Below are 12,853 nucleotides of genomic sequence, written 5' to 3' on the forward strand. Positions count from 1 at the left end.
CTTCTTGTTCTAGAAATGTGCGCATGCTTTGTGAAGTGAACTCACCACCATTGTCGGTCTGAAGAACCTTTGGTTTTCTTTCAAATTTATTGCTCACCATGGCTACGTATTTCTTCAGCATGTCTGTGACTTGACTTTTTTCTTTCAGCAAATAGGCCACACAGTATCTAGAGAAATCATCCAAGAATATTAGCACAAATCTGTTATTTCCCAATGATGGGATATTAAACGGTCCACATAAGTCACTGTGTATTAAGTCCAGCACTTTATTACTCCTATTTCCTGTGTATGCAGGAAATGAGGGTCTCACACCTTTTTGAGTAACACAGTCTATGCATTTCTCCATTTTACCAGCATCTGCACTTATCTGAATGCCAGTGGCCAGTTGCTTACTGTAAAGATCCTGGATCACCTTAGAATCACGATGTCCCAGGCGGCGGTGCCAGATTTCCAGACTACATTTACCATCATTCTTCCTTACTTGCGCCATATGTGAGGCTTCACCTGAAATGCTCAGTTTATAAACATCATTATGCATAAAGCTTCAGCATACACTTCATCATTTTTAGAGATTGTGCACTTACTATTTTCAAAATGAATCACAAATCCCTTCTTATCTAATGTAGATACACTAAGCATATTGCAAACTGCTTGGGGAATATACAAGACATCACTTACAGGAATTTCTTTAACTTCATTAGACACTTTGCATTTTAAGAATCCAATACCTTTTGCTTGGATCTTAGCAGTCCCTGCGTTTGCAGTTTTAAGAATACCTTCCTCTGGACACATTTCCTGAAAGAAATTCTTACAATTGGTTAAATGGCATGTGCTCCCCGAATCCAAAATCCAAGTACTTTCATTTGAATTATTATTTACCATAGTCAAAGATTTTTCTGCCATTAGAAAGCCCTTGTGTTATCTTTGTCCTTCATACATTTCCTGGTTTGAAAATTCTTTAGTTCCATTGGCTTAGGTGAGCTAGAGGGAGTGTTTTGTGTTTCCTTACACCATTTAGATACATGTCCCTCCTTTCCACATGAGTAGCAAATCAGCTTGCCCTTGGGTGGAGTTTTCCCATAGCTCCGCCTTCCTCTGTTCTTTGCCAAGAAATTTGTTTCATTTCTCTCTGACTTGCTTTGAGAACACATCTCCTCAGAATCATTTATTATGCATTCCTGCCTTAGTTTTGATGTTGCCTGTTCAAAAGATTGCCCTTCAATGGCCTCATTTACAGACCTAAAAACATCAAACTTCTTTGATAGTGAGGTAAAAAGAAATGCTCTTTTCAATGCATCACACATGGGAATTCCAGAAAGTTCTAACTTTTGAAATGAAGACATAAGATGCATAATGTGATCATTACATTTACTTTTATCCCTTAATTTGGTTTCATTCAACTCTGCTAACCAAATTGGTTGCTGCTTTGCATATGTAGTTGCATACATAGTTCTCAGTTTATATAAAATGTCCTTTGGTGTATCTTTTCCCTCCACTAATATGGCTTGTTTCTCTGAGAGAGCTTCCATAAGCATGCACTTCACATAATAGTTTGCATTGTCCCATTCAGCCATATTTTCAGCTGTTCTGTCTTGGTCTAAGCATATATTTAATCTTTTTGCTCGAAGGAGACATATAAATCTTAGTTCCCACTGCTGATAATTAAACTCAGTTAATTTTGGCACCTTGAGAGAATAGAAAAATGGTGAATTTCTTCCCTCAGCAATTTTCTTAGCCTTCTGTCTGCTGTGTGGGGGGGGAGAGAGACAGACTGAATCTTTCCTTTAAAACTTAAGAGAAAAAATGTGGCCTTTTTTTCTGCCTGGTAATATTTCTCTTCTTTTTCAATTCCTGAGCCCTGGGCCCATAACCCTTTTGTTGGATTATTTGTAGTAAATAATTAGCAGATTTTAGTACACACAGCTTCAGCTTTAGAAATGTTAATTTCTTTCTTCATCTCTCTCTCATTCACCCCAGAATAATTCACTGCTGAGTCACTTTAAAGTTGAAGTAACAAAACATCTGTTTACTCACAGTTTGTAGTTAGATTATAATCAGACAGGCTTATATATACATATTATTATACATTTGTATTATCAGCTCCTTCCATGTGCTTAGATGGTAATGGATGCTCACACCACCATAGATCCTCTCAGGTTAGGAGAGATCATGAGCTCCATGTGCTCCATGTGCTGCATCTGCTGCATCTGCTGCATCTAACCCCCACAGGAAGTTGCATAGCTGTGTGACCTCTCTAAGTAATTCACATCAGAGGTCACAGAGTAATCACAGAGAAATAATAGGTGACAGGCAATGCATGTAAAATACAATAAATTCCAACAGTTGACACCTGGGGCTGGTCATTTTTTAACACCCCCCTCCAAAATCCAGTACTAGGCATACCAAGAATACAAAAGACTCAGGACCTATAGAGCAATTCTACCATACCATAAGCAGTAATTTCTACAAGTCACACAAGGAAAAGGAAAGCATCTTAAACACTACAGTGAGCACTAGAACATCAATTCACCTATTGTAAAACGAAACCAGACAGAATAGTACAGATCGTCGATCCTGCACAGTCAATGCCAACTGAAAGCCATGTCTTTTTCACAAACACAGATACACCCTAATCCACTATAGAATAAGTAATCATAAACTTTCTATTTAGACAAAAATTAAACTGAACCCCCGATGCCAGACTCTGCATACAATGCAACACCACAGAAACAGAAAATGTCCCCTAGTACTGTGCAAAATATAAAGACAGCAGATGTAAATTTGAAAAAACTAACAAATACCGATCACCACTTTACAAATTAACAAATAGAAATAAAACAAATGTAGAAAATAAAATAATACCATTTTATTGGACTATTACATTTAGCTTTCAGAAGCCAAAACCTCCTTCCTCAGGTCAATACAGTATAGTGCTGTTACAGTATCCTATCCTGACCTGAGGAAGGGGGTTTTGTTCTCCGAAAGTTGGTCAAAATGTATTAAAATTAGTCCAATAAAAAGATTACCTTATTTACATGTTCTATTTATAAACATTTATTAACATCTACAATACTACTTTATCCTAAAGCAAAAAAATAAAAAAATATATTTTATTTACAGTTTGTTGTCTCTGGTTTCTGCTTTCCTCATCTTCTTTTCACTGTCTTTCTTCCATCCAGCATCTGTCTTCGCTCTCTCTCTGCCATCCAGTGTCTGCCCTCTCTGCCGTCCCCTCCATCCAATGTCTGCCCTCTCTCCCTGCCCCATCCATCCACTGTATGCCCTCTCTCTCCCTTCCATCCACTGTCTGCCCTTTCTATCCCTTCCATCCACTGTCTGCCCTTTCTCTCTGCCCCTTCAATCCACCATTTGCCCTCCCTCTCCCATCCATCCAGGGTCTTCCCTCCCTCTTGCTCCCCCTTCCATCCAGGGTCTGCCCTCCCTCTTGGTCCCCCTTCCATCCAGGATCTGTCCCCTCTCTCTCTCTGCGCCCTCTTTTCAGCCCCCAGTTCCAGCCCCATTATCCCACCTGCCCCTAGTTCCAGCCCCAGCCCACATCTCCCACCTGCCCCCCCTTTTCAGCCCCCAGTTTCAGCCCCACTATCCCACCAGTCCCCAGTTTCAGCCCCAGCTCTTTTCTCCCACCAGTCCCGAGCTTCAGCCCCACTTCTCCCTGTCCCCTTTTCAACCTCCAGTCCCCAGTTTCAACCCCAGCCCTTTTCTCCCACCAGTCCCGAGCTTCACCCCAGCCACTTCTCCCTGTCCCCTTTTCAGCCCCCAGTTCCAGTTCTAGCCCCCTTATTCCACCTATCTTCCTTTTTTCCTCAAGTTCCAGTCTCCTTCATCCACACATGCCTTGCATTAGGGCCCCCCTTTTCAGCCCGACCCATTCTACCACCTGCCCCAGGCATGGCCCCATTCTCCCTCCTGCCCCAGACATGGCCCCATTCTCCCTCTTGCCTCCTTCTCAGACCCCTTCCAGCTCCAGGCCCCTTCTCCCATCTGAATGCCCCTCCCAGACCCAGTCCCCTTCTTCCATCTGAGCCCCTCCCCTCCCCACCCTACCCCACCCAGACCCAGTCCCCTTCTCCCATCTGAGCCCCCCCCCAGTCCCAGTCCCCTTTTCCCATCTGAGCCCTCCCAGACCCAGTCCCCTTCTCCCATCCGAGCCCCCCCCAGACCCAGTCCCCCTTCTCCCATCTGAGCTTCCCCCCTCCCCAACCCAGTCCCCACCTGCCTACCAGCTCCGTCGACATATGACCCTCTTCTCCTGCCACCCAGCCAGCACCCAGCCTTTAAAAAAAATCTGTGAAGCGCCTCGCGTCTGCTCTGCTGTAAATGAAGCAAATCGCCTTGTTGCGTCAGCCCTTCCCTCACTGTGTCCCGCCCTCTAATGTAACTTCCTATTTCCATGAGGCTCTTGTGGAGTCACCACATGGCTCTTGTGGTGATTTCATTTTTGGTGCACATCCACTACGCGTGCCCAAAAAATATTTTTTATTTTCTGGCGCGCATCAGCTATGCGCACCAAGTGGCATTTGGCACGCATTGGTCATTACCACCCGGTTACCATGTGAGACTTTACCGCTAGGTCAATGGCTGGCGGTAAGGTCTCAAACCCAAAATGGATGCGCGGCAAATTTGATTTTGCCGTATGTCCATTTTCGGCAATAATTTTAAAAAGGCTTTTTTAAAGGTGGGCTAAACAATGGATTGGCGCATGCCTAAAACCCGTGCCTACACTACCGCAAGTACAAGGACCCTTAGGGAGCAAATGGTTATATTTAAGAATACAAGATATCACTGGTTCCATATTCTCTTTATCTCTCTCTCACAATAATAATTCACAGTTGTTGTAAAGATCTCTTTTATATGCCTGCCAAACTCTTTGCTTGGGATAACCTCTATCCATTATTTTTTCTTTGAGTTTGTTTATTTTGAACTTATGAGCTTTTTATGTGATCTTTTTTCTTTTTATGTATGTTTATTTGTGCACCACTCTAGATAAAGCGGTTTATAAATATTAATAAAATGAAATGAAATGAGTTGAACAGCTGTTCATTCGTACCCAGTAGTAAAATCGCACACCCATCTGTAGTGTAAAAACTGAGCAAAAGGTAAACAGTTTTTAGTATGAAACAGCTGCATACTCTCAAAGGTCAGAAGAGTATTGCGATCAGTAGATTTTGAGAAAACACAAGTCTCAGATGTCCCATGTTGCACTTTAACCATTACATCTAAGAAATGACTCACTTGTTGATGGCTTTACACTGAAACGTAATGGTGTTATGACAGGCATTAAGCTTCACAACAAATTGAGCTAACGGTTCTTCAGAATTGCGCCATACCAACACCTGGCCAAACTCCTCTAACTGATAAATTTTAGATTGTTCCAGCTGAGCCATAAACAAATTCGCAATTGAAGGTGCAAATGAAGCACCCATGACAAAATGCCAGAAAGTTGTAAATAAATGGTGTCTTCAAACATAAAATTGGTTATTTCTCAAGGCAAGAGTAGCTAATCTCATCACAAATTCTGTAGGAACTGCCCAGGGTCTAGGATGTAAATCAAGTATAGAGCATATAACTCCCAATGCTTCAACCTACAGTATCATAATATAGAGAGACTGTACATCAAGAGTAGTAGGGATGTCATTTTCTAAGCCCATTTCAAATTATTTTTTGTTTCAGTGAGATATGATTAAGCTAGCAATTGGCTTTTTTATGTAGTTAAACCAAATTTTTTGGTGGTAATTTTTTCTCTGTTTAGAGTTGTTTTTTACCACTTCTTTTTTTCTGTTTTTTTTGAGACCTCTGATAGAATATCTTTTTGGGTTAAATAGCAAGTGGTAGCCTCCATGGGCAGTTAAGTTTCTTATTAATTTATTTATTTATTTATTTAGCACATTTATACCCCAGTTTTTCCCACAGTTTTGCAGGCACAAAGTGGCTTACAATGTACTAATGAGGCTAACGCCAGACCAGTTGTTATACAATTACAATCAAATTTGATAGGATAGAAGGAACAGGGTAAAAAAAGAAAAAGGGAAAGGTTAAAGAGTCTAAAATGGTCCCACGGATATGTTATTAGGAAGGACTTTAGATTATATGTTGAATCCTTAAAGAAGGCTTTCCAAGATAGGCTGATCCTAGGTAGATTCCCAATGCTGAGACGGTTCTGGTTTGTTGAACAGCTCTCGGCAAGGCGATCCATAATTGGATGGAAGTGTAGATGAAATCTGCCCCTGAGATGAGTGGTGAAGTGATCCGTTCACTCTATGGTGTTTAGACGCAATTACTAAGTGGACCCCAAGGCGCTGCTGTGGTGGTCGGGACAGGAGACTATAGCAATCATGCGGCAGGCCGGGTGGAAATAGGTTCAGACGGAGTACGTCAGGGGGAGTCCCGGAGAGCTGAAGAAGGTAGCAGCCTGGATGAACATGAAGATACCCGCAGTCATTGGCCCAAACGAGCTTCCTGCAAAGCAGGAAATGCAAGAGCGCTAGACAGCAGTGAGCTCAGCACCGACAACGTGTGCCATCGTGCCAGATCCATGTGGAAGAGGATACCGGAGGCTAACGGCTAATTATACGTTATAGACTAGCATGATCATTTCTTACTGACAAGTTTTTTGACAAAATTTTTTCTTATTATTAGTGTTCAATTTTTGTCCTCTCTATATGGTTATAGGGTTATTCAGTTAAAATGTGATGCACTTGGGGTGCAGAAATCCAAAGATGATGTACCAGATAGGAGGAGAAAGATTGATAAGTACAGCTCAGGAGTGGGACCTTGGGGTAATGGTGTCCGAGGATCTGAAGTTGAAGAAACAGTGCAATAAGGTGATGGCTGCAGCCAGAAGGATGCTAGGCTGCATAGAGAGGGGTTTAAGCAGCAGAAGAAAGGAGGTGTTGATGCCCCTATACAAGTCGTTGGTGAGGCCCCACTTGGAGTATTTGTGTTCAGTTTTGGAGGTCGTGGCCATATCTTGCTAAGGATGTAAAAAGATTTGAAGTGATTCAGAGAAAAGCGACCAAAATGGAAGACATATGAGGAGAGACTTGAGGACCTGACCATGTTGTACCCTGGAGGAAAGGAGAGACAGGGATGATACATACAGACATTCAAATATTTGAAAGATATAAATCTACAAACAAACCTTTTCCAGAGATGGGAAGGTGGTAGAACTAGAGGATAACTCATGGTGTGCCTTGACAAATTTAGCGCCTTGTCAGTGTGCTGTGAGATGAAAAAGGTTGAAAATCTCTGGTCTACAGGCACAGAGCAGCCAAACATTTATCATACAGTGCCACCTAGAGACTGCATGTGATGGTGGAAGATCCCGGTTGGTACAACAAGCTTTCAGTAGTAATCGTGGATGAATTTGTTCCTTTTGAAACTTTTATGCAAAACAAAAATTGAATTGTTACAAAAGACAAGTATTAGGGCAGTGTAGACTCAGTAATATTACTCAAACAATGAAGTGACTTGCCTCAGGGCCCCACATTAAGAGTCAACAAAAGAATGAAATTTCGGTACAAGGAGGTAAAGCTGCTCACTGAGTGCTACTGGCAAGGGGAACCTTAAAATACTCCAGTCCTAAGTTCTTTGCCTTCCTTCCTCCCTAGATGGTACATTTATTTTACCTACATATCTGCAGATTCTCTAGATTCAACAAACATACCCTTTTTTGTTTCTGTTTTTCTTTGCTCTTATTTCTAATTCTCCTTACTTTTTTTAAACCAACACATGTTATATTATAATAATCCATAACTGTATTTAAGAAAGAAATTAGCTCCAGCAAAAAAATAATCCTGATGCAATTTGACATGTCTAGTGCGGTTGACATGGTAGAACAAACATATTAGATCATTTTGGCCTGAGTGATAATGTTTTCCAGTGATTTCAAAGTTTTCTTAAGCTCAGATCATATCAAGTGAAGATGGCAGGCTCTCTGTCTCCTTTTTGGTCTTCGGATTGTGAAGTGCCCCAGGGTAGAGAATGATATGGGGACGGGGAACCGCAGTAACCGCGGGGATGGGGACGGGGACAGAGCTCGCAGGGATGTGGCGGGGACAGATCCCACAGCGACGGGGCGGGGATGGAGACAGAGCCCACAGGGACAAACTTTGTCCCCGCATCATTTTCTAGTTGGAAGGGTTGAGGGTGGTGGTAGGAAGGAGGGTTATTATAGCTGCTCAATGTTATTATTGTTTTCTATTTGTAATTTATATACAACAGTTGCACAGCATATAGTTCCTTTTTATACTTTAATAAAAAGATTTAAATATAAAATCGTAAGTGTTCAAGGCTTCTGTAGATGAGGACAGAGCCCAAGGGGACAGGGCGGGAATGGGGACAGAACCTGCGGGGATGGGGTGTGGATGGAGGCAGGGTCTGCGGGGATGGAGACAGAACCTGCAGGGACGGGGTGGGGATGGAGACAGAACCCACAGGGACGGGGACAAACTTTGTCCCCGTGTCATCCTCTACCCCAGGGCTCTACCCTTTCCCCTATCTTATTCAACATAATGATGTCCCCCCTAGGTAGTAGATTGGAATCTGCAGGTTTCAAAACCTTCATATATGCAGATGATGTCACTATCTACTTCCCTTTTATTGAACACATTTCTGAAATCTTGCACCAAATTAATTTAGGCCTCGACCTCATGGAGTCCTGGGCATCTGAATTCAGATTAAAACTCAATAGGGATGAAACCAAATTTCTGGTCATTACTAATCCATACGATCCCACTTCCTTTAATTCATTCACCATTGACCAGATTTCCTGTCCTCTGGAATCCACTCTGAAGATTCTAGGTGTTTTCATCTCACATTTGAACCCCATATTTCCAGAGTAATTTCCAAGTCATTCACAACCCTCTGGAAGTTAAAACACATCAGACCTTACTTTGCAGCTGGAGCTTTGACTACTAGTTCAATCTCTAGTTCTCTCCCAGCTAGATTACTTCATTGCCATTTATTCAGGGAGTAAGGAGCAGGTCTTAAAAGGACTCCAAACTATACAAAACACAGCTGCTCATTTTATCTTCAAACTTCCTCATTTTGAGCGAGCCACTCCTTTATTAATGAAATTACATTGGTTCACCATTAAAGCCAGGATCTCATTCAAGCTGTGTACCTTCATTTCACAAATCCTTCATGGACTGACTCCAGATCATATGAACATTTAATAGCGATATCTTCACATAAAGTCTCCCTTGAAGCTAGAGACTCCCTTTTACTTCGTCCACCAAACTTTGAAAGCGTGATAGTATACAAATTAGTTCTATCTGCTGATTTCACTTTTATTGGAAACAAATGTTGGAACTCTCTTCTTAAATCTGTTAGATCTCGTCCAAACTACTTACAATTCTGTAAACTGCTGAAATCCCATTTCTTTTCAAATTCATTTCAAAATTCATCTCATTAATCTATACTGTAACAAACAGCTGACAATTCCGGTTTTCTGTTCTTATTGCGACTCTGTCAGTATGTACAATATTAGCAGTTCATTTATGAATCCATCAATATTGTACAGATGTTCAGTAATTCTTAGTCACTGTAGTAGACTAGTCCAATATTGTTGCACTCTATACGCTGTATCTTTAGTCTAATCTGTAAGCCACATTGAACTCGAGCCTATTTTTGAGGTAATGTGGGATCATATACGGTGTAGTTCCAGGATACATGATAGACCTCATAGACCTACCAACAAGAAACAGAGTCAGTTCTGCTAGATCATACCTAAACCTACACTACCCAAATTGCAAAGGCTTGAAATACAAAACAACCTACGCATCCGGCTTCTCCTACATAAGTGCACAACTATGGAATGGCCTCCCAAAAGCTGTGAAAACAATCCATGACCACCTTAACTTCCGGAAATCACTAAAGACCATCTTATTCCAAAAGGCTTACCCTACTGACCCAACCTAGGAGCCTGAATCCAGCAACACAACAAAACCAAATCCCGTAACGAACACTGTATAACTCTTCTTCTCAATGACTCTCCTAATATATCTGTAACACATGAACCTCTTTGACAATAATATCAAGTTGTATATGTTTATCATTGAAGGCAACTAACGCCTCATGGTACTATGTAAGCCACATTGAGCCTGCAAGTAGGTGTGAAAACGTGGGGTACAAATGTAATAAATAATAATAATAATAATATAAATGCAATAATAATAATAATAATATCCTTTTCATAGCCAAATCACTAGTTTTTAGATGCATTTTAGCAAGTGATAGTGACTATTGGGGAGGGTCTAACCATCTCTTTCCTAGTTATAACTAAAAGGTGTTAGTATGGTGACTTAGAGGGGCTTTTTCAATATAATGTCTAAATCCGACTTTGGACGTGTTGCTGAAAATGTCCAAAAGTCAAGTAGTGAAAATAACCATTTTCAAACCAGAAAAATGTCTATCTTTTTTCTTTGAAAATTACCATTTCCTAGATGTTGTTATGCTTAGTACATCTATCTTTCTGGACCATTTAAAAAAAAAAAAAAGTCCAAGTGAAAAACGCACAAAATCAAGCCATTGGAATGTACGGGGAAACGGCTTTCCTAGTAGACTGGCCACACAGCCATCCCAGCAGAGCAGTGGGGCAACCTAGGGGGCACTGCACTTCACATAAAATATCCTAGGTACACATTTCACCATTACCCCCTTATATTGTATGGTGAGCCTTTCAAACCCACAAAAAACCTACTGTACACAACTATATACCACTACAGTAGCCCTTATGACTGCAGCTGTTACCTATATGTGGATACAGGAGGTTTGGAGGGGGGGTTGACATTTTCTACCACAAGTTTAATAGTTAGAGTGGATTATGGGCCTGGGTCACCTTCTCTATAATACACTACACTGACCACTAGGTTATTCCAGGAAACAGCTTACTGCTCTAATAGGACTGGCTGCACAGGAGCCAACTTTTCAAAATTATTGGGGGTGCTAAGCCCAGTGAAAATAACCCTTCCTTAGACACAAACAGGGAATTTTCTCAATATTGGGGGTGCTCAAGCACCCACAGCACCCACAGAATCAGCTCCTATGTGACCATAACATCTGCAGCTGTCATAAAGGCTGGTATGTACTATTTCATTAACATCTTTGCAGGGTAGGAGGGGGTCAATGACCGGTAAAGGGGTGTCATTCCTTTATTCCTGCAGTGGTCATCTGGTTATTTAGGGCATTTTTTATTGTTTATTTGTTAATAAAACAGATTTCCACCAAAGCACCCAACTTATAGCCCTGGATGTTTTTGTTTTGTTCCATTATGGACTATTTAGTTTTTCCTCCAATTTGAGGTCTCCTTCCTTCCTTCCCTGGAAAGTACTGAATAGCATAAAAAAGACATATATTAATTGAACCACTAGAGGGCTCTACAAACCGATAGCCACTGGTGCAGCTACTGCTTACATGTATATTCAGAGGCCCAACTTATGGGTCCTTTTACTAATGTGCGTTGAAACAGGGCCGTGCCGATGCGGTAAGCGAGGTAAGCGCCGCAGGGGGGGGCCACCTCTGGAGGGCGCCACCGCGGTGCTTACCCTCGCCCCGCGCCGCCGAGGACTTTAAATTACCTCGGTCGCAGGCTGCAGCAGCGTCGGTGAAAGCGCTGTCGACGTCTCCCTTCCCTTGCACTCATTGGTTCCCTCAGTGTCCCGCCTTCTTCTGACGTCAGAAGAAGGCGGACACTGAGGGAACCAAGAGCGCGGTGGGGGCGGTCCGCCCCGGGTGTCAGCGGGTGGGGGGTGCTCCGCTCCCGCTGCTCCCACCCTACCTTCTTTAAAAAAAAGAAATCAGTAAAGCGGCATGGCAGGCAGCGCAGCTTCGCGTCTGCCCTGCTTGTAAAACAAGTAGATCTCCTCGTCGGGCCTTCGCTCACTGGGTCCCGCCCTCGAGGAAATAGGAAGTTACCTCAGAGGAGGGCGGGACCCAGTGAGCGAAGGCCCGACGAGGAGATCTACTTGTTTTACAAGCAGGGCAGACGCGAAGCTGCGCTGCCTGCCACGCCGCTTTACTGATTTCTTTTTTTTTAAGAAGGTAGGGTGGGAGCAGCGGGAGCGGAGCACCCCCCCCCCACCCACTGTCATCTCGACGGAGCTGGTAGTCGGGTCGGATCAGGGGTGCCCAGATGACAGAAGGGGATGGGGAGGGGAGCCCAGATGACAGAAGGGGATGGGGAGGGGAGCCCAGATGGCAGAAGGGGATGGGGTGGGGTGCCCAGATGACAGAAGGGGATGGGGTGCCCAGATGACAGAAGGGGATGGGGTGGGGAGCCCAGATGGGAGAAGAGGATGGGGTGCCCAGATGGGAGAAGGGGATGGGGAGGGGAGCCCAGATGACAGAAGGGGATGGGATGGGGTGCCCAGATGACAGAAGGGGATGGGAGCCCAGATGACAGAAGGGGATGGGGAGGGGAGCCCAGATGGCAGAAGGGGATGGGGAGGGGAGCCCAGATGGCAGAAGGGGATGGGGTGAGGAGCCCAGATGACAGAAGGGGATGGGGTGGGGTGCCCAGATGACAGAAGGGGATGGGGAGGGGAGCCCAGATGACAGAAGGGGATGGGGTGGGGTGCCCAGATGGGGAGGGGAGCCTAGATGACAGAAGGGGATGGGAGTCAAGATGACAGAAGGGGATGGGGTGGGGAGCCCAGATGACAGAAGGGGATGGGGTGGGGTGCCCAGATGACAGAAGGGGATGGGGATGGGGAGGGGAGCCCAGATGGGGAGGGGAGCCCAGATGGCAGAAGGGGATGGGGTGGGGTGCCCAGATGACAGAAGGGGATGGGAGCCCAGATGACAGAAGGGGATGGGGAGGGGAGCCCAGATGGCA

This window comes from Microcaecilia unicolor, chromosome 8 (genome assembly GCF_901765095.1).
Source record: "Microcaecilia unicolor chromosome 8, aMicUni1.1, whole genome shotgun sequence".
NCBI lineage: Eukaryota > Metazoa > Chordata > Amphibia > Gymnophiona > Siphonopidae > Microcaecilia > Microcaecilia unicolor.